Consider the following 23,311-nt stretch of genomic DNA (forward strand, 5'->3'; position numbering starts at 1 on the left):
CAGTTATTCTCAAGATTGTGAATGACTCCAGACGCAATATGTTTGAGAACTGCTACCTTACCTGAAAAATAAATATTTCTGTTTTAAAGTTTTGAAACTGCTGATAGTGCTATAAAGAATATGTGGTTAATATCCAAAATATATAAGGAGTTCATACAACCCAATAGCAAAAAGAAAGAAAAAGAAAATCTAGTTAAAAAATAGGTAGGGGACCCGAAAATACATTTTTCCAAAAAAAGATATACTGGGTCAACAGGCAAATGAAAAGATGCTCAACATCACTAATCATCAGGGAAATACAAATGAAAACCACAATGAGATATCATTTCACACCTGTTAGAATGACCATCATGAAAAAGATCAGGGGCAAGAGTTGAGAAGGATGTGAAGAAAAGGGAAGCCTTGTGCGCTGCTGATGGGAATGTAAACTCATGCAGCCACCTTGCAAAACAGTATGGAGGTATCTCAAAAAATTAAAAATAGAATTACTATATGTCCCAGAAAATCCACCTGTGGGCATACTTCCAAAAGAAATGAAATCAGAATCTCAAAGAGATATCTGTATTCCCATGATAGCCAGGGTATGGAAACAATCCAGCTGTTTCTCAACAGATAAATGGGTAAAGACAGTGAGATAGACAGGAATATTATTCAGCCATGAGAAAGAAGAAAATCCTGCCGCTTGCCAACAACATGGATAAACCTGGAGCATATTATTCTAAGTGACATCAATCAGGCAGAGAAATACAAATATCAGATGATATCACTTGTATGTGGAATCTTAAAAAGCCGAACTCATACTAACAGAGAGGAGAATAGTGGTTGCTGGGGGCTGAGTGGAAGGGAAAATGAGGAGATATTAGTCAAAGGGTAAAAACTTTCACTCTTAAAAGTGAAGAAGTTCTGAGATGTAATGTAGAGCATGGTGACTATGGTTAATACTGTAGTGTATACTTGGAAAAAGAGCATGGATCTTAAATGTTCTCACCGTGCGTGCACATGCACACACACTCACACAGGTAATCATATGAGGTGAGGGAGGTGTTAGCCTGATGCGATCATCATTTTGCAATACATATGTGTACCAAATCATCACATTGTACACCTTAAACTTATACAATGTTATATGTCAATTATATCACAATAAAGCTAAAAAAAATTTCCTCTTTTACATCCATCTCCTCCTCTCCAACTAGATGTTACAGGCTTGATTCAGGACCTCAGCATTTTTTAGTAATTAAGACCATCATCTCATAGTCTCTCTACCTCCAGTTTCATCCCTGCCCTCTCCTCCTCTATCCACCCCACTGCTGCAATCATTTATCTGTAGCCTAAGTCAGATCATGGTACTCTTCTGCACACTATTCCCTAGAAAGTAAGGCTGAAATTCCGAAGCATCCCACGGCCATTAAGTGATCACTACCATGCCTTCTCAATGACATCAGGGAAAACAGGATGAGATGGGCTTCATTCAACATGTAGCTGGTCTCTGAGTAGAGAAAATGAGAAGGCATAGTGCAAGTGAAGTTGGGAATTGGACAGATTATCAAGAAGTTGTTAGGAACAGCTTTGTCACCTTGCTGAACTGCAATGAATTCATTACTTTCTTATAATGACGTATTTGAGAGAATGTAATGTTTATGAAGCAGATATCACACGCACTGTGTTGATGTGGTATATGAAGGTCAAAGGGAAGGTGTTAATCTAGCTCACACTTTAAGAGGAGTCTCATGCACACACACACACATGCGCGTGCGTGCACACACACACACACACACACCCCATCTAGGTCTGATTGGGTCTTTGCCTGACTTTCTGAATCATCCCCTGCCCTTTCCCAACATGTTACAATCATGCTAAGTCCATTTCTCTTTTCTCACTGGACTAGACTGTTTCATACAGCCCTTCTCTGGCATAATGCTGTCCCGGGATTTGTATTTCTTTCCTCCTTCTACCTTTTCTACATTAAAAATCCAGTTCAAGGACGCCCTTCTCCATATGTCATTGTTCCAGTATATATCATTTAAATAACATTCTGCTGCAATCATTTGTTTCTGTATCTTTCTCTACTACTAAACTGAGAAATCTTTGAGAGGAGATCTTATTTATCCCTGTATTCTTAGAGCCAGCATAGTGTGGCAGGCATGTAAGTAACACTGCTTAATAAATAAATAAGTTGGCCACTTTTCTCATGGTGGAGAATCACACACAACTCCCAAACACAGAGGCTGTTCAGTAAAGGTTTTGGATAAAGAGATCAGAAGGATCTTGCTTGCAATTAGAGCCAATTCAGTTCTGATGACCATTTGACAGCCAAAAATTTCAGACAACTGTGCTAAGACGCTTCATAAATGGATCATGTCAGTGCTCATACAAACAGTGGTGCTCTTAAATGAGGAGAAATTGTTTGAATTACAGTGACTGCCTCATTCCTGTGAATTCCCTCAGCAGCAACACAATCTGTTCACCTAAAAGGGTCTTTTGAAAAGCATCCCACATTGCAAGGCTATGCTCGATACGATGAATAAATTCACCCAGAAACATCTGTTAAGGTGCAGCTTTGACAAGGAGACAATGATTTAAGTGTAGTGAATTACATGGAAGTGCTTATCCAAATACTGTCTGATATTTGAAAATCGTATTGTCTTCCCAAAGAATATATACAGCAACAATAAGGAAAAGAGGGAAAGTAGAGATGGGTTAACATTTACTCGAGTGTCAGATATTGGCGCCCAGGGCTGTTATTTCATTGGTGTTTAAATACGTTCTTTCAGTGCATCCTCATGGTAACTATTTGTAATTTCCTGACTGTGCTGTTCTCTTTCTTGTCTCTGTCATTTAACATTTCCTTTTCAACCTCTCCTCTGTCTAGCTAAATGTTGCTTGTCCTTTAAGACACAGACCGGATATCAGCTCTTCCAAGAACCCATCTCCAGCTCCCTTGTGGCACCTCGTCGGGAGCTCCCTCAATATCTGGCACGTACCTGTTTCTATCATATTGCAATGCAGTTTGCCAAAACCTGTCTGTTCCTCTTAGTGGACTGCTGCTGCTGCTAAGTTGCTTCAGTCGTGTCCAACTCTGTGAAACCCCACTTAGTGGACTAGGGGATCCTTAAAAATAGGATCATTGTCTCTGTAGCACTAGCAACTAAAACAGGAGCTCTTCCTGAGCTTGCGCTTGAAAATGTGTTAGATACATAGATGGGTCTACTCTGGGTGTTCTTAGCTGGAAATCATGTGTTCCTTTTCACATTGATGTGATGGATAATTTTACTTGTTGACCTGACTGGCCCATAGGTAGGATGCCCAGGCATTTGATTAAATATTATTCTGGGGACTTTTCTGGTGGTCCAGTGGTTAAGAATCCGCCTCCCAACACAGGGGACATCCAATGCAGGGTTCAATCTCCACTCAGGGAACTAAAATCCCACATGTCATGGGGCAACCAAGCCCATGGGCCACAACTACAGAGCCTGAATGGCAACAAAGAGCCCGCATGCTGCAACTAAGACGCCACACAGCCAAATAAATAAATATTAAAGATAATTATTCTGGGTATGTCTGTGAGAGTGTTTCTGGATGAGATTAACATTTAAATGGGTAAAGTGAGTTAAGCAGATTGTCCTGCCTAACATGAGTGGGCCTCACTCAATTAGTTCAAGACCTAACACAACAAAGACTCTCTTGCAAGCCAGACAAAACTTCTCTGATCTGACTGCCTTCAAGCTGGGAGACTGGTTTCTTTCTCCTACTTTGGACTTGAATTAAAACATCAGCTCTTCCTGGGCCTCAAGTCTGCAGGCCTTTGGACTGCAACTACACCATCACCTCCCTTGGTTCTCAAGTCATCAGACTCCAACGGAACAACATCACCACCTCTCCTGGGTCTATGGCTCGCCAACACTCTCAACTGAGCCAATCTCTTTAAATATGTATGCATATACACATCCTATTGGTTCTGTTTCTCTGGAGAACCCTGACTAATCCACACGGCTTTTTATTGGAGTCTTTTTTAAATTTAAGACTACCATCAATATTTTACCAAAATCATAGACTACAAATTAAGATCATTGGCTAAAACATTTCATGCAAAATTTCTGGGCAAATAGTGCAAAAAAGCTATAGACAGAAAATGTTAACCTTGGGAACACATTCACTTAAGCATTCATTTATTACATGACTCAGGCATTTTGTACTCTTGTGGTCTGTGGCCATACCACCCTGAACGTGTGTGATCTCATCTGGACTCAGATGAGTAGAGAACTATTTTATCCCCCCAAATTTCATCCTAATATCCAGTATGCCAAAGACCTAAAAACCAAAAACCTCTCAAAACCCAAAAAAATCTTTTAAAATGCCACCTTCCTCATCCATTAAGGAAGCATTATATGATAGATTCATGAGCTGCAGTGTCACCTATAATTCTTAATTTTTGCAGTAAATTGTACTTTCTACTTCACAGCACCACACAGTACACAATTCCCAACATCACTGCATCAGTGCCTGTGAGAATTCAGATAGCGCAGCCTCTGCATGCATGTTAATGAGGTATTTATGGTCAGCTCATCCTTCCTTCTACATTCACTTGCAGTGTCTTAAGGCTTCAATTCCATGCCTTTAAAAACTGCAGTTTTATATCCATCAGCTTGATACAGGCTGACATCTCTTGGGAGACAAGAGAATATTCATCATCAAGGATTCCCTTTCTCTTGAAATGATTTTCACCTTGACTTCCAATGTAATGTGCTTGCTTCATTGTTCTAACATCTCTAAAAATACCTATGCTTTGTGGTCTGAGCTGGTTCATATTATCTTTCCTTCACCTATTAACCATCATTGGCAAATCTAACTCTTAGACCTTTTCTCACAACAAAATTAGATTATATGTGTATCAGTCAGGGTTTGGCCACAAAAACAGAAACCACTCTAGATATTTTGAACAGGAAGGGATTTGCCATAGGGAATTAGAGGATTACACAACTCCTAAAGGGTTCTAAGAATGAAAGTCAGGAAAACTGATCAGAACATAAAGAAGTCACAGGAACTGACCAATTCCTTGGTCAGTTGCACACTTGGTCAGGTGCAACTGACCAAGTCACAGGCACCAATGACGTCAGATACCTGTACTATTAAAGTGAGCGGTTTTCAAGTGTTCATCTACAGTCCCTGTCACTTCCTCCAGCTTTCATGGAAAGATAATGGCTTTCCAAACCATGATCTCAGTAACAGAATGAAACTGGAACCCACATGGCAAGGGATCTGGGAAATATAGTTTCTAGTCTTTAAGCTCCTGAAGTACAAGGGAGAGTTCAGAAGCACTGATATCCAACTCGGTATCCACAGAAGATATTCATTACACAATACAATCGTGAACGTGCACAGTAGAACAATGAAGTACCAAGGCTGCAGAGCCAAGCATTCACTCAGTGCTGGTAATGACCAGGTCTAAGCAAAAGCATTTGGCTTAGATCAGGAATGAATAAGTGAGTAGAAAGAATGGACAGGAAAGGCAGCAAAGCCAGTATCAGGGTACCTTTTCAAAGTCACTGTTGTGAGAAATGGGGACACCACCCCACCACAAAAGCAGAAAAAAGTGACTACCCTCAAAATGGGAGGTTGGAGCATTTATACATTAGCTTCCATCCCTCATAGTGAGGGTAGATCCTGGGGTTAATTCCCTCTTATTTCTGGGCTGTGCTCATACAAAAGCCTACTGAATCTCCAGGGTGTCAGAAGAGATCTTGAAGCAGAAGGCAGAAAGGTGTGTGCTTGGAATGGGGCCTTGTAAGTGCAAGTTGAGTCTAGATTTGCAAGGAACTGTCCAGCTCGGCTGCAAGTGAAATCAGAGATAGAACAAGTGAATAAGACCCAGGTACCAGAGGCATTTTCCTCAAAAGATCAGCCAAAAATCTTCCCTTCTCCAGAACTTCATCACTGGTTTCTTCTTGAAAGAGTAGCCATCTCCACTTTCTCACCTTCCATTTGTTTCCAATCCACCATGATCAAATTTCAAACTCAAAGAAGCCAAGTTGCTATTTGAGGGATGTATTGATAATTGCCACATCAGATGGTCACTTCTGAGTTCTTATGTTTGGGAGTTGTTGGTATAAAGATGGCTTTTACAGCCATGGGAATGGGTAAGGCCATCTGGAGCTTTATGGATCTTTAGGAGCGTGGTGCCAAGAGTAAGCTCAGTTGCTTAGGAGTACAGAGACAGCGGACACCCTAGGTGGTGGTGGTGACTGAGGAATTCTCTTAGTGTCTCTCTGAGCTCCAATATGTTCTTCCAGCCTACCGAAACACAACATTAGAAGCTATTCTTTTGTGTTTTGAGGACTTTTCTGTTTACCAGAATCTCCAAGCACATTGCTAGAGAGTACCTGGGGCTTTCATTAACAAACATCACAGCAGGAATAATTAGCAATCAGTAGACCCCAAGATGGTTGCATAAATGGATCATGGATTCTGTGGTGGGAAAAGGGACCACAAGAGGTGATTAAAGACAGCTACTTATTATAAGTTTGCCCTACTTTGCAATCTGCTGGAGGTCTGGTCTGAATCCCAATACATCTCCCATAACCCTCTGAAAGTGTGCTTCCTTACTTCTCTCCCATCATTTTCATCGTCCCAACATGGCCTTTCCTTTCCATGGGACAAATCAGAGCACCTAGAACTCCAACTTTAGGTCAGAGGTGGAAGAGGTGGAATATTACTTGAAAACCCATTTATTACCCAATCATTCCACCATGTGAGTTATGACTGCATTCAACCTATCTGGATAAGAGCTAAAAATCATATTAATTAGGCAGATGACATCAGTATATACAGTATATTACGACTGATGTATGACAGACCAATATTCAGTGATAATATTGGGTTGGCCAAAAAGTTTATTCAGGTTTTTCCGTAAGATGTAATGGAAAACTCAAACAAAGTTTTTGGCCAATCCAATAGATCAAAATTTTAGGAAAAGATAATTGAACAAAGGAGTTCCAAGTGTAGGTGCTTTTCTGGGTGGTGCCAGAGCCCTGCTATAGCATCTCCTGATTGTAACTGCCTCTTTTCATGCACAGAAAAGATGAAAGCAGACAGAAGTGAGGAGTTTGCATGAAACAATTTTAAGTCCAAAGCAGAGGTGTGTTTGGAAAATGTGTCAGAACAGACAAAACGGTGTGCCTTTTCTTCCCTTCTTTACCTGGGCCACTTTGCTCCTCCATCGAGACCCTCCTCTCAGGGCTGACACTGCCAGGCAACTCTGTGCACCCCTCTACACCAGGGCTTCCCACACTCAGCACTGTTCCCATTCTAGGCCAAGCTGCTTTGTCCTGGGGACTGTCTTGAGCATCGTAGGATGTTTAGCAGCTTCCTTAGCTTCCCATGGGCTTCCCTGGTGGCTCAGAGGGAATGCAGGAGACCTGGGTTCGATCCCTGGGTCAGGAAGATCCCCTGGAGAAGGAAATGCCAACCCACTCCAGTACTTTTGCCTGGAAAATACCAGGGACAGAGAAGCCTGGTAGACTACAGTCCATGGGATCGCAAAGAGTCGGACACGACTGAGCGACTTCACTTTCACTTTAGCGTCCCTGGTGGCTCAGACGGTAAAGAATCCGCCTGCAATGCAGGAGACACAGGAGTTGCAGGTTCGATCTCTGGGTTGGGAAGATTCCCCTAGAGAAGGAAATGGCAACCCACTCTAGTATTCTTGCCTGGAAAATCCCACGGACAGAGGAGCATGGCGAGCTACAGTCCATGGGGTCACACAGAGTTGGGCATGACTAAGCAACTTTCACTTTTCACTTTAGCCTCTACCCACTAGATGCCAGTAAATATCTCTAGACATTGTCAGATGTCCCTTGGGAAGGGCCTAAATACCCGCAGTAGAGGACACCCACAGGCCCAAGAAGTCAATGAACCAAAGAGGACCCCAGAAGATTCTCCCACATTGAAGAGTGGAGAAAGGGCTGCTGGATTAGATGCTGGATGTCAGCACTGAATTTAGATGACTGTCAGATGTGGTTAGAACCCAGATCAGTAACTGAAACAGACCCCGAGGGGTGTGTATTTCTCAGCTCAGGGGGTATGGCTGAGCAGGCCTTTTTTCTTTAAGTGCAGCCTTCAGCCAAAAGCATTTCTGCACAGCCCTATAAACAAATCTCTGGTTACCTGAGAAGTGAAAATCAGCAGAGGTGTTGGCTCCTTGCTGTGTTCACACATCTCCTTCAGCTTTCATTTTACCCTGGGCAATAACACGTCTGATGCCAGTCCATTCCTGACCTGCTAATGGGGTGCATTTTCGTATTTATCTGCTTTCACGTTGTCTGTGGCCTCTTCGGGAACGCTCCCTGATTGCTCTCCAATCATTTCCCACCCCTTTTGAGAACATTAGGTATTAATTCAAGCTTGTCAAATCTTATATGATATATTCCATTCAGGAGCTAATACTTCATCAACCTTACCTGGCACTGGAAAATTCAATTTCTCAAGATACCAGCTGTTATCCTGGAGACCTTGCATATCTGCTTGGAACAGCTAATAGGAAATGTTCTTGCTGAGCTCTTTTTTTTTTTTTGCAGCTAGTAAAGTTCTATCAAATATATGTAAAGTATACCTCAATGAATCTTAAAAAATAAAGAAAATTAATCCATTTATGACATGAAAACTATGTGCCTCTGTCATTGCCCTAAATAGCAAAAACAATAACAATACAACACACACAAAAAAGCTAAAAGATTTTGCAAAAGACAGTTTTGTGTGAAAGCTATTGTTGCTTAGTTTCAAAAACAAAATGAAACAAACATTGAACTGTGGACTGGTCTTTGATAAAGGCTGGAGGCACATCTTGTTGGCTATCTAATCAACATGACGTACATCCTTTTGTTTGTCGTTACAGTTTCCAGCGCTGCAAAGTCAATCCACTGAGGTGCATTGTTGCAAATGGAATTAAACTTCCACAGGTCATTTTACAAGGCAAAGATAATCTTCGCTTAAAGACACCAGAAGTCTCCAGAGCTATGTGTTTGGCTTTGCTTTGGTGGTGGTGCTATTGGGCTTGTATTTTTAATTGAGGCACACTTAACACAGAACATTAGCTTCAGGTATGCAACATAATGCTTCAATATTTGTATATATTGCAAAATGATCACCACTATAAATGTAGTTAACACTCATATCACACCGAGTTACAGAATTTCTTTGCTTGTGATCAGAACTTTGAAGATTTGCTCTCTTAGCACCTTTCAAATCTACTCCCTTAAAACTTTCTGAGTTCGACTCCAGTTATGAAAATATTCAAGAGGCAGGAAGATCGTGGTTGTGTATAATCTAGCAGCAGGTTACTAACTACAGTAATTTCCAAGAAGTGAGGAACATAAAAGATAGTTCAGGATATCTGCAACAACTACAGTGTGATACAAAAAAATCTATGAGATCTATGGATGCAGAAATAACAAGTACTGCGAATACTACTCTGCCTGAATTTATTTTTCTTTCAAAGCTTATCTTTTATATGATTTTGTATTTTTTATTTTATATCGGAGTGCAGTTGATTTACAGTGTTATGCTAGTTTCAGGTATATAGCAAATTGATTCAGTCAGACACATACACATACATATATCTATGCCTGAATCCTTAACTGAAAGAAATGCCTGACATCAGTTAGAAGTTAATGGAAATACAGATATTTTAAAATGTCTATTTATAGGCTTCTTGAATTCTATCTTTTGACTCCTAAATTAAGAATTCCTGTTCTCATGGACTGACATTGTCCATTGCAACATGAAGGGAAAAGCAAGGTAGAGTGGAGAAACATTTCAAAGGCCACATGACTCAGATTTCTACCCAGTACCTGCTCCTTACCTCTCTGACCTCTTTGAGATCATCTACTAAGCTTTTCCCCAGCATTCACTCAGCCTTGACCTCATAGGCCCCGGTGCTCTCCCCTGAATAGGATCCTGCCTCAGGGCCCTTTGCACTTGCCGATTTTCCTGCCTGGAGCAGTGTGAGGAGCTGCCTTCAGATTTCTACATAGCTAGTTCTGTCACCACCTTGCGATTTTGGCCTAAATGCCACCCTCTCAGTTAAGCTCTCCCTGACTTAATATTAATATTTAGAATTACAATCTGTTATAGGTTATTACAATATATTGAATATAGTTCCTTGTGTTATACAGTGTTTGTTGTTTATGTACCATATACATAGTAGTGTGTATATGTCAATCCCAAACTAATTTATACACTTTGTAATAACCTATGATGGAGAAGAATATGGAAAAAGAATACACACACACACACACATATATATAGGTGAATCACTTTGCTGTACACCTGAAATTAACACAAAATGTAAAAGCAACTAGAGTTCATTTCAAAATAAGAATTGCAATCTGTGCTATATGAGTTAATTGCAGCATGCCTAGAATTGGCCTAAGCTGTTCTGCTGAAATAAGAAATGCATGTGTATGGCACTGACCCCTGCTCAAGGCACAAAACCTATTAATTAATCATGGTGCTGTGTGACCATGGGTTCGAGGACTTTGAGGAGGTTTGTACCAGCTCGTCAGCACTGTTAATTGACAACAGGGAAATTAACGATCTGCGCCTGGTCAGGGTGAGACCCTCAGAAGTCTCCACTGTTAAGGATGGTTACACAGCAGAACTATGCACAGGGAACCAGCAAAATATGAGTAACTCCAGCCAAGACTCCATTTTGGGTTCCCGATTCCCAGAGGTGCTATGCACACATCGGTGCTACGCTCCTGATCAGAAAGCAAGAGTGCATCGTGCCACAACCCTTACAGAGAGAGGACAACAGATCCCCACCCCTGGCTCCTCCAGATCCCTTGCCAGAGGACAGTCTCTGGTTGTGATGCATATTCTCATGTTAATGCTCTTTCTCTAGTGGATATTCCCTTCCTGCAATAAACTCCAGATTTTTAAGCACTGCCACTGAAGTTCCTCTGGGTCTTCTTTAGCAATCAAACCCTGTCGTACAGTCATCATCAGTGAATAATTCTGACCACAACTCTCCCTCCTCATCTGCTTTCCTTGTCTCTGTGGTACTTACCACCACCTGACATAATATGTATTTTACTTATTGTGCTCATCATATTAACATATTTATTGATTGTCTTTTATTATTTTTTATCATTCTCTTGCTAGGGGACTCCATGAGGTCAGGGTTTCTGGTCCAATTTTTTTTAAAAGAAGTATTTCTGGATCATAACAGACTTTCTACATTATCTGATGAACGAATGAATGAATTGAAGAAAGAGGCAAAGAAGAAAAAAATCACTTAGACTTCAAGGCTGTTTTGGCCCAGCTCTGAGGCTGAAAATCAATACAGAGAAGCTAAGAAAGATGGACAATGATAGAGTGTGTGTTCACCTGCTGATTATACTCAAGTCAGTTTTCATAAGGGACAGAGATGTTGACTGACAGTTGGCTACAATAGGAATCGATGTACCTAATCTATGTTGACTAGAAGACCAAAACCTGATGTCCATGAAGGACTGCAAGTGGCTAAGAGCTTCTCTTTCTGACAGCTATTCCAGCATCTGAAGGCAATCAGAAGTTTCCCTAATATTTTGGCTTCTTATTGCTGGCAACATTCATCTATAAATGCCTCAGTCTTTCTAGGCTCCCATGTGGACAGCTGATCTAGAAAACACAGCGTAACGCTGAGTGCTGCTTAGCTGAGCAAGAACCAAGTCCCTCCATGGTCTAGAGCAGTGACTTCCAAATCTTCAACTGCATCAGAATCATTGGAGGAATGTTTTCAAATGCATGCTCCGCCCTTCCTCTCTACTCTCCACCCTGATCGGGATTCTAAATCATCAGGTATGAGGTGGGATCTGGAAAATCAGTGTTTTCCAAACTTCTGTATATGATTTGGGGAATACCTTCTCCAAATTGTATTATAAAGAATTAATGAAGTCAAAAGTATTTGGTGATTTCACTATGCAAAGTACATGTACTCTTTTTGAGTTATAAGGGAAAACTTTTTTTTTCTTTCAAGGAATCTGGTTTCTTAATTTTTAATTTTTCCAAGTTCTGTTGAGATAAACTGACATATAACATTGTATTAAAGTGCACAACAGAATTTGATACACATATATAGAGTGAAATGTACCCTTTAAATCTAGTTGACATACATCACCTCACTTAGTCATAATTGTTTTTCTTGTGATGAGAACTTTTAAGCTCTGCTCTCTTAGCAACTTTCAAAGAGACAACACTGGCTGTTGACTATAGTCACCATTCTGCACATTACATTTTTAAGCGTTAAAGTGGTGAAGTCTTTTCAGAGGAGACACTGCAGTTGCTCTGGGCTCGGTGAGTTGGCCGACACCATGTTTCTGTCTTCCAACCCTCGTCCTAGTATTTGAACTTCCAGAGGGAGAACAGAGCAGACAAAAGGAGAAATGCATAGCCCTCTACGTTTGCTTTTGAGTTGGCTGCTCCCTGGATGTTATTCATAAGTTGCCAGGGAGGCCATGAAGGGGCTGGGTGACATACGCTTTGTCCATGAGTGAAGTAGTACTTGAAAGAACTGTAGATGGGAGCAAGATCTTTTCCCGCAATGTGCCCCAACCACACTCCAAGACAAAGCTCTTTCTCCAAATCTGTACTGCCATGGTGAAAAATGTAAGTCATTGGAGGTCACATACAATTTACCTAGAGTGGTCAAAGGAATCTACATCAATCTACAGCTCATGTTTAAGCCACAGTTAAAAGTGACATCATCAAAACATCTCTCTTAACTCTCCTCCCCATTAGATATTCTTCTGAAGTGGTTGACAGGAGCCAGCCTTGCTGTGTGTGGTCTAACCATTCCTAGAAGACAGTGGTGTCTCCTAAGAGCTGACTGAACTCATTTTCTTTCCCACTGTGCGCTCAATGGCATTCAGTTGGAGGCCTGAAATTGGCCACTATAGGCATCTTTACACCACAGAAACTGATACACACTACAAATCAGATGTTTGGGGTTTTTTTTTCTGGAGACCTGGATGTTAAATGTTTACCAACATAGCACTATCAAAAGCTACTGTCCAAAACTGTAACTCAAAAAGATACACGCACCGCAATGTTCACAGCAGCACTCTTCACAAAAGCCAAGACATGGAAGCAACCTGAATGCCCATCAACACAGGAATGGATAAAGGAGGTGTAGCACATATATACAATGGAATATTACTCAGCCATGAAATAATCAAATAACACCACGGACCTAGAGATGATCATACTAAGTGAAGTAAATCAGACAGAAAAAGACAAATATCAAGTGATATCACTTATACATGGGATCTAAACCAGTACTGATACAAATGAATGTATTTACAAAAGAGACTCACAGACATAGAAAACAAACTAATGGTTACCAAAGGGGAAAGAGGTGGGACAGAGAAGGACTAAGTGTCTAGGACTGGCTGATGCAAACCACTACACATGGAGGATAAACAATGAGGTCCTACTCCTTAGCACAGGGAACTGTATTAAACACCCGGTAATAAACCATAATGAAAAAGAAAATATGTATAACTGAATTGCAGAAATTTAAGACAACACTGTAAATCAACTATACTTCAATAACTTTTTTTTTTTTTTTTTTTGGAAAACAGCTACTGTCCATGTTCAGGTATACAAAACAAAAATGTCATTATGTTGCCTCCACTAGTCAGGTAAAGCATTTCCTCAAAGGCTGCTCTATACTGAGAGCAGCCAAATATCCAATATCAAGTAGGAGATGGCAAGGGTGAACATCGACACCTTAGGAATCAGTGAACTGAAATGGATGGGAATGGACAGATTTAATTCAGATGACCATTGTATCTACTACTGTGGGCAAGAATCCCTTAGAAGAAATGGAGTAGCCCTGATAGTGAACAAAAGAGTCTGAAATGTAGTACTTGAGTGCAATCTCAAAAACAACAGAATGATCTTGGTTCATTTCCAAGACAAACCATTCAATATCACAGTAATCCAAGTCCATGCCCTGACCACTGATGCCAAAGAAGCCAAAGTTGAATGGTTCTAAGAAGAGCTACAACACCTTCTAGAACTAACATCAAAGAAGACATCCTTTTCATCACAGGGGATCAGAACAATGTGCAGGAAGTGATGACCAAAACCACCCCCAAGCAAAAGACAGGCAAGAAGGCAAAGCAGCTGTCTGAGGTGGCCTTACAAATAGCTGAGAAGAGAAGTGAAAGGCGTAGGAGAAAGGGAACGATATACCCCACTGAATGCAGAGTTCCAGAGAATAGCAAGGAGAGATAAAAAAAAAAGGCCTTCTTAAGTGAACAATGCAAAGAAATAGAGGAAAACAACAGAATGGGAAAGACTAGATATCTCTTCAAGAAAATTGGAGATACCAAGAGAACATTTCATGCAAAGATGGACTCAATAAAGGACAGAAATGGCAAGAGCCTAACAGAAGCAGAAGAGATTAAGAAGAGGTGGTAAGGGTACACAGAAGAACTGAACTATACAAGAAAGGTCTTAATGACCCAGATAACCATAATAGTGTGGTCACTCACCTAGAGCCAGACATTCTGGAATGTGAAGTCAGGGGGGTCTTAGGAAGCATTACTATGAACAAAGCTAGGTGATGGAATTCCAACTGAGCTATTTAAAATCCTAAAAGATGATGCTGTGAAAGTACTGCACTAAATATGTCAGCAAATTTGGAAAACTCAGCAGTGGCCACAGGGCTGGAAAAGGTCAGTTTTCATTCCAGTCCCAAAGAAGGGCAATGCCAAGAAATGTTCAAACTACCATGCAGTTGCACTCATCTCATATGCTAGCAAGGCAATGCTCAAAAACCCTTCAAGCGAGGCTTCAGCAGTTCATGAATCAAAAACTTCCAGATGTACAAGCTGGATTTAAAAAAGGCAGAGGAACCAAAGATCAAATTGCCAATATCCATGAGATCATAGAAAAAGCAAGAGAATTCCAGAAAAACATCTACTTCTGCTTCACTGGCTATGCTAAAGCCTCTGACTGTGTGGATCACAATAAACTGTTCAACATTCTTCAAGAAATGGGAATACCAGACCACCTTACCTGCCTCCTGAGAAACCTGTATGCAGGTCAAGAAACAACAATTAGAACCAGACATGGAACAATGGACTGGTTCCAAATTGGGAAAGGAGTACATCAAGGCTGCATATCGTCACCTTGCTTATTTAACTTATATGCAGAGTACATCACACAAAATGCTGGGCTGCATGAAGCACAAGGAGCTACAGAGGCTTCTGAAGAGGGTGAAAGAGAAGACTGAAAAAGCTGGTTTAAAACTCAACATTCAAAAAATGAAGATCATGGCATCCAGTCCCATCACTTCATGGCAAATAGAAGGGGGAAATGTGGAAGCAGTGACAAATTGTATAGTCAAAGCTATGGCTTTTCCACTAGTCATGTACGGATGTGAGAGTTGGTCCATAAAGAAGGCTGAGTGCCAAAGAATTGACAGTTTTGAACTGTGGTCCTGGAGAAGACTCTTGAGAGTCCCTTGGACTACAAGGAAATCAAACCAGTCGATCCTAAAGGAAATCAACCCTGAATATTCATTGGAAGGACTGATACTAAAGCTCCAATATTTTGGCCACCTGATGCGAAGAGCCGACTCACTGGAAAAGACCCTCATGCTGGGAAAGATTGAGGGCAGGGAGAGACAGTGGATGGAGACAGAGGTTGGATGGCATCACTGACTCAATGGACATGAGTTTGAGCAAACTCTGGGAGACAGTGAAGGGAAAAGAAGCCTGGCTTACTGCAGTCCATGGGGATGCAAAGAGTCAGACATGAACGACTTAGTGACTGAACAGGTGGTGCCCCATCAATCATCAATACTTGAGTCAGTTGATCCTTCTCAGAGTCTTTGTGTTTCTTGATTCAAATTTTCCAGAGAAGGAATGTGAGTGACCACTAACAAAACTCAGATTGACTATTCTAGGAATGCTGTGCATTCCTGTCTTATTACACTGGGCAAAGCCATGTAGAGTGGTTTCTCATTCATAAAACTAGCAACAAGGAACAAGGAAATTGTTCTTAGAACAGGATATTGGTTGTGGAAGACAGATCCACTATCATCTCTAATCAGTTCCCCAATAAGCCATAAGGTAGTGCTATAGCATGCAGTTTACGTTTGAATAAGTGGCAATCTAGATTTGCACCTGCTGAAATTTACCTCATACATTACAGTCATGTACACTGGCTCTGGCTTACATGGAAAAATATATACATGTACAAAGTTAAAGTGGCCATTTTGCCATTTCAACCATTCGAAGGGATGATTCACTGTGGGGCGGGGGCGGGGGGGGGAGGGAACCTATTGAGTCAAAATGTTTGATCTGGTGACGGAGATCAGATTCAGCCTGAAAGGAACAGAAAAATCTGACATGTATATGGCAAGATAAGTTATTGTGATATTAACTGTGCTTACTTTTCAGTGTGAGGTTAATATTCTTTACTGGTAATTCTGGTTCAGGGGTCAGCAAACTGTTTTCTGTAAAGGACCAGATAGTGAATAATTTAAGCTTCATAGGCCATACGGTCTTCGTCACAGCTACTCAATTTTACCATAATGCCAAAGCAAACCTAGAGAATATGTAAATGAATGAGTGTTCCTGTGTTCCAGTAAAACTTTACTTACAAAAACAGGAAGCAAGATGGGTTGGGGTCTGCTAATCGTTCTTTGACAATCTCTGTTCTAGATCACTGCTCTTCCTCCTCCCTCAAACCTCTCCTTTTAAATGAATATCATCAGAGGATATAACCCACCACTGCTCTGTTATGGTCCTCAACAAATGTCTGGGTTTTAGACCTAGCTCTCTGTCTTCCTCTTAATCTTTTATGGTTGTCATTGTTCTTGGCAATTTTTCTGCTCATGGAGAAGGTAAATCACTCTGCATCTTTACTTCTCTGTCCCTTGCTGCCTTCACTTCCAATCATCTTTTCCCTTAACCCACCCACTTAATGCACTCACTTTTTCTTAGAGTCTGTCATCTCCAATAACCAAACTATCTCCAAAATCTGGATTTCGAGCCTCTCACTAACAGTCAACCCTTCTTGCTCTAACCCACGTGCTGTGGACGCCAATAGCGCTTGGGCTCACCAAGGTCACTGGGACTTCCGACCCACTGGTTCGACCACGTCTTTACTGCCCACAAGCCTGTCCTATCTCTCCTCACCCAGTTTAGACAGCAACCATACCCCTGTGTGCCCCCCTTAACCCCCTTGTCCCTCTTTCCCAGCTCTGGGTGTGGCTACAGGAGACGGCAGATCTCAGGTGGGCACTCCGTGTACCTGGCTCTCTACTCTGTATGCTAGCACGGTTCTCTGGTACAGTCGACTGTTCCACTCTTAGAGACAATCAGCTCACATCTTTTCTCCTCTCTGACCTCCAGAGTAACCTCCCCATACTCACTCTTCGTGTTTCACTGGAAAAACAGAAACTACCTGAGCGTGTGAGGCAGGACAACCAACATCAATGTTTACAATGTAAATGCTCAAGTATCCAGCAGAGGCATCCTCTAACAGAAGTCTGTTCCAAAAGAGGTGTCTTCTAAGCCAATGAAGTTTAAACACTTAAAACATCACATTAAAATGCCCACAGAGGCCTGTAGAACCACCTGATTTCACTGTACTTTAAAAAAGAAAAAGCTTTTCAAAAGGGCATCGAAAGTTGAAAAAATCTCCTATCGCCTGGAGTAAGCAAAGAGGCCTTGGGTGGGGAGGAAAGTGAGTGGAAATCAATTTCACTTGCTTCAGCCTCACAACGGATTTTGCAAAGTAAAGGGTAGAAAATCAATCTTGGCAAATCAGTGAGAATTTATACACTTGAAGGAGTTGAAAGGTCCTGGAGGGTGTATCAGACAGGAGGACGTGCTCGTCCAGCACATCCTTGAAGGTACAGCATGAGGGCAGGGTCGTTTTCTGTGCCAAGGAGACCGTGCCAAGAATGCCCACCATATTCCTCATCAAGATGAGTCCAGGGTGGAAGCCAAACCTGAACTCCATTTATCCGGCCCCTGTCCCCACACTCTGAAGGGTGGGGCTGGAGAAAGACACAGGAAGGCCTGGAAGCCTGTTCTTGACTCGCCAATACAAGCCTCCAGGTCACATCCAACCGAAGACCCCTTATCCTGCCTCTGATGGTGACTGCCTCTGGCCTTTGGGGGCTGCGGGCTGTCTGATACAAGAGCCCTCCTGTGACCGCAGAGTAAATCCACGCTTTGGGGAGCAGGGGCTGGTCACTCCCAACAACATCCCCAAGGAATTAGACTGGAAACTGGATTATGGAAGGTGGGACCTGAGCAGGGGGCAGACCTGGAGGCTCCTTGCCCTCTCTGGGCTTTCTGCTCCTGGACATGGAGGAGACCTCACAGGTAAGTGCTGAAGGCAAGTCAGGGGAGGGAAGGACCAGTGTCCTCTGCCTGAGGGCAGCTGGCCAGAAGGGGGATCAGTAGCAAATGTAGTTGCATTTTATAAGCATATTACTTGGTTTCCCTTTTGGTTTCTATAAACTTCAGTGAAGTCTCCTGTAAAACATCTGCCTAGGTGAAACTGTCCTTCCTTGTCTTGGTCCATTCAAGCTGCCATAACAAAAACACCAAAGGCTAGGTGGCTTAAATAGTAAGGATTTATTCCTCACACTTCTGGAGGCTGGGAGTCTCAGATCAAGGCATCTCAGATCAAGGCATCACTGGATGAGGTGTCTGGTGGGGACTAGCTTTCTGACTCACAGATGGTCGTCATCTCGCTGTGTCCTCCCATGGCAGAGGAAATGAAGAGCACTCTGGGGTCACCTTTATAAAGGCACTGATCCCATCACGAGGGCCCCACATTTATGACCTAATCACCTCCCAAAGCCACCACCTCCTAATACTATTGCATCAGGGATTAAGACTTCAACATATGATTTTAGTCCACAACATACCTAGATTTACAGAAGCTTCACAAAGGCCAGTTCAAGAGAGAGCAGTCCCCTGTCACCTCATCCCCAGGTAGGGATGCCAGTGACCTGGCACTTACTGAGTAGACTCCAAAGGGAATGAATGCAAGGCTGAGAAGTCTTGGCTCCACCCCGCCCTTCCTTCCTCATTGCCAAACTTGCCAATCTAGACTTGATGTGATTAAAGAAATCACGTGGTTCCTGACAGCCCTGTATGAACTGGGGGAAGTTACGTGACTTCTCTGTGGTTGTCTCCTTACTGTAAAATATGTAACACATTTATATCTAGGACTATTATAAGTATTATATGAGTTGATGTTTGTGAAATTCTTAAAGAGCCATGCCCAACAGAGTGTAAGCACTAAATATGTATTTGATAACGTAAAAAAATCACCGTTTTTATATATCAGACTTAAGGTAAACCTGATACATTGATGGTGATTAGCCATTGGTAGGTATGGTAGGCAGAACTCTAAAATGGCCCCCAAGATTCTGGGCCCCTGGCATACACACACCTTCTGCTAGTTATTCAATTAAATGCTGATCTAGGTGCTTATTTGAAGGATTCTGCAGGTCTAAAGAAGGTACTAAATGAGGAGATTGTTCAGGTAGGCCTGCCCCAATCATGCGGGCCCTTCAGAAGCAGAGTGTTTGCTCCAGCTGGTCACAATTAGGAGCACGGGGAGATGCACTCCATCCATCCTGGAGGAGGACCGGCATCCATGTCATGAACTTCCTATGGAGGGGACGACTGGGCAGGGAACCGTGGGTGGTCCCGAGGTCCTGAGAGCAGTCCTGAGCTGACAGCTAGCACACGTGAAAACAGGGACCCGAGTCCCACGGTTCAAAGAATTGATTTCTGCCCACAAAGGAAGACCCCCTGAGCCCTGAGTGAGAACTGTAGCCTCAGTCAATGCCTTCAGTTCAGCCCTGCGAGCCCCTGAGGAGAGAATGCAATCATGCCGTGCCTGGACCTCTGACCTACAGAAACTATGAAATAACAAATTCATGTTGCTTTAAGCCGCTAATGCAATGGAGCAGGACCCTATGGGGCCTTCCTGGGACAGGCCTTCCCCCATATCCTCTGCTTTAGCTCCTTTCTGAAGCACCTAGATAATAGTATTTGATGCTCACTTCCTGAGTTGTGTTGCAGGTGTAAAAAAACTTCCCCCTGTCCACCAAATGGAAGATGTCCACTACTTGGTGACCATGAGCACACAGTCCCAGGCCCCCTGGAGCCTAATGACTGATACAGCTCAGCCCGTGACACCACCCTGATACCTCACCATCAGCCAGAGAACTGTGCACAAGCTGATCACACACCCTGCGACCCCCCTCCCTCACCTGGCTTTTCAAAGGGCTTTGCCGAAACCCTCCGGCTTTTTAGGGCCTGAGCCACCTCTCCTTGCAAGACCTCATGATAAACCTTTCTCTGCTCCAGACTCCGACATTTCAGTTTCTTTGGCCTCACTGTGCATTGGGCACACCAACTTGGGTTAACACTAAGTTTGTGATAATTTGTCTTGCAGCAGTAGAGCACTAATACAGCCAGAAAGAAGCAAACATACAGAACTTGCAAATGAGCGGCCGGAGGATTTTTGCTCAAAGCCCAGACAGCTTCCCCTCCACCCTGCCCAGTACAGATAAAGACTCTATCACTGACAAAGTCAGTACAAAATACTTCCAGTTGGAAAAAAAAAAACCTTCATTTGCCACACTGGGCTTGGTCCCACAGGAAGGCATGGTTCTGTACTCACCAGTGTCACTGACAGAGCGAGGCTGAGTCACCTGCTTTAAGAGGCAGCAGGCTTGGGGCCTCCCACGCTGGCTTCCCTGGCCTGGAGACAGCTCTCTTAGGCTTCATCTAAACCTCGAACAGCTGCCCGACCTTATGCCAAGACCTCTGACCTATGTACCTACATACTTGGCTCCACCTCCACTTGCAAGGGATGCTGGGAAACTAAGCGGGGGGTTTTAGGACCCATGAGCCAGTTGTTGCTCAGTTGTGTCTGACTGTTTGCGACCCCCTGGACTGCAGCAAGCCAGGCTTTTTTGTCCTTCACCATCTCCCAGAATTCAGACGGTAAAGCATCTATCTGCAATGCGGGAGACCCGGGTTGGATTCCTGGGTCGGGAAGATCCCCCGGAGAAGGAAATGGCAATCCACTCCAGCACTCTTGCCTGGAAAATCCCATGGACGGAGGAGCGTTATAGGCTACAGCCCATGGAGTCGAAAAGAGTCGGACACGACTGAGTGACTTCACTTTCACTTTTCACTTTCATGTCCACTGAGGCAGTGATGCCATCCAACCATCTCTTCCTCTGTCACCCCTGTCTCCTCCTGCCCTCAATCTTTCCCAGAAGGCAGAGAATATAATGATTAAGCACTCTGACTTGTCTTCTCTGGCGGTCCAGCAGTTAAGACTTAATGCTGCCAATGCAGGGGTCGTGGGTTCAATCCCTGGTCAGGGAATTAAGATCCCATATACTTTGTGGTCAAAATGAAAGAAAAAGGAGCTCTGCCTTCTGCAGAAAACAATGGTTTTACCTGTTAACTGTGACGTTTTGCAAATTCCTTACACCCTCAGCACCCCAATCTGTAAAATGGTGATAACACAGTTGTGAAGGTTGGAGGTAAGACAGAACACTGGTGAGTGGGGCCTAGCCCTAGCAAGCCATCAAAACGCAAGCTGGTGTTTGGCTGATTTTGATGCTGATCTACACAAGCCCTAAAGCTGGGCTCTCATCAGATTGTAAGTGCCCATCCCCATGCCCCAGGTCAGGCAGCAGACCACATCTCGGTCCCTTGTTGTGGAGCCGAAGTGACTGCTGAATGACTAACCACTCCAGAATGGAATAAGGATTATCAAACCCTGTCAATCAGCCGCAACATATACACAGAAAAAAAGCAATCGTCTTTCACTGGTCTCTTCTTGCTTTCTTCTTTCATTATAACCTGTGCTGTACCAACTGGTCAGTGTTACTACTGGATAAAAGTAAGGGAATGTAGTAAAGCAACAATATGAGAGTGGGCTACATGAAATATTGGGAAGTCTGAACTCTAAAAACAAAGTAACATTTTTAAAAGATGGCATCACAATGCTAAAAATTTACATCCCTCATTCAGGAAGGTGGGGTTCTAGTAAATGTCACCAAACCAGCTTTGATGATGGAATTTATGAGGCTGTGCCAGCCAGATCGTGATGATACAGTGTTCAAAGGTATATGTCACTTATAAATATAACCACATCTACACTCATAAAAATAGACTGCCTGTTTAAATAGAAGCTTCTTTCTGAACATTGCTAAGTGAAGTAATTTGTAATTTTCCCAAATTGCAATGAGGGAGGTGGCAGTGGTATTTTCCCCCTTTCTGGAGATGACCATCTACTATATGGATTTGCAGATTGGTTAACTGGCTGGAAGATCTGAGAAGAAAAACGCTGTTCCAATAATTCTGTACAGTCCTGGGTTAAGCTCAGAAGATTTGACTGAGGGAAGATTAACATAAGCGAGAGCCTGTCCAATACATTTTATATGATAAACCAGGCTATATTTTTAAAAACTAGTGTTTTCAAAAAGAAAACTATTGCCCAATGCCTACAGCTCTTGACTTCTTAGCAAATGATTCCCCTGACTAGAGTGCAAGATCTGGAAAGTCTGTATCTTTGCCCGTTTCCTTCACTGTTGCTACCCTGGTGCCAAGAATGGCACCTGGCACTGACTAAATATGGCCTGAATAAATTAATTAATGCAATTAAATGAATTAGCAAGTGATACGGTGTTGGTGCTCATTTTCTGTCTAAATCCTGAGCAATTAAAAATGTGAACACGATCAGACCAAAAAGGGGGAAAAAAGGAAAGGGAGCAGGGAGGAGATGTAAAGTCATAATTTGAATTTGTGAGCATATTGGAAGAGAAGAAAACGCAGTGTCAATGGTGAAGTTTTCACTCCTGCATGGAAATTTCCAGAGCCTATGTTGTAAACCATCTTACAATGGGTAGTTTATGACCAGTAACCTTTTTGCTTAAATGATCATGTGGCAGCAGCGCCATCTTCTGGGTAACTAGTTGGGCATTTTAGAATAGTCTAGAGTCGTTTTGTTTTTTCATATACCAAATTGAGTTTAGAATCACAGAAGATTACTTAGGAAATATCTTTAGAGATCATCTAGGCCGTATGTCATCTTACAGGTAAGGATTTGCCTTAAGTGGGTACAATATTTTCATATTTTCTCTTGATCCAATGGAGCCCCAAATTCATGTCTCGGAGAGAAGACAAACTACAGCCATCATTGCTAAATTGTATCACAGGTCTCATATAAATCAGAAACTGAGAGAGGCAGTTAAAATCCATTT

General features: G+C 42.5%; 1 long non-coding RNA gene across 8 annotated transcripts in view; it reads right to left on the reverse strand.

Annotated features, from left to right (window-relative positions):
• LOC129639418 (uncharacterized) overlaps positions 1-20,883 on the reverse strand; it is a 172,596-nt gene extending 151,713 nt beyond the window's left edge. For 6 of the 8 annotated variants that reach the window (XR_008708392.1, XR_008708391.1, XR_008708390.1 and 3 more), the window contains exon 1: positions 20,710-20,883. This is a non-coding gene — a long non-coding RNA (uncharacterized LOC129639418). The remainder of the gene's footprint in view (positions 1-20,709) is intronic. The other 2 variants (XR_008708389.1, XR_008708396.1) reach the window with 2 other exon arrangements.
• Positions 20,884-23,311: the final 2,428 nt, after the last annotated feature.

Source organism: Bubalus kerabau, chromosome X, assembly GCF_029407905.1.
Source record: "Bubalus kerabau isolate K-KA32 ecotype Philippines breed swamp buffalo chromosome X, PCC_UOA_SB_1v2, whole genome shotgun sequence".
Classification (NCBI taxonomy): Eukaryota; Metazoa; Chordata; class Mammalia; order Artiodactyla; family Bovidae; genus Bubalus; species Bubalus kerabau.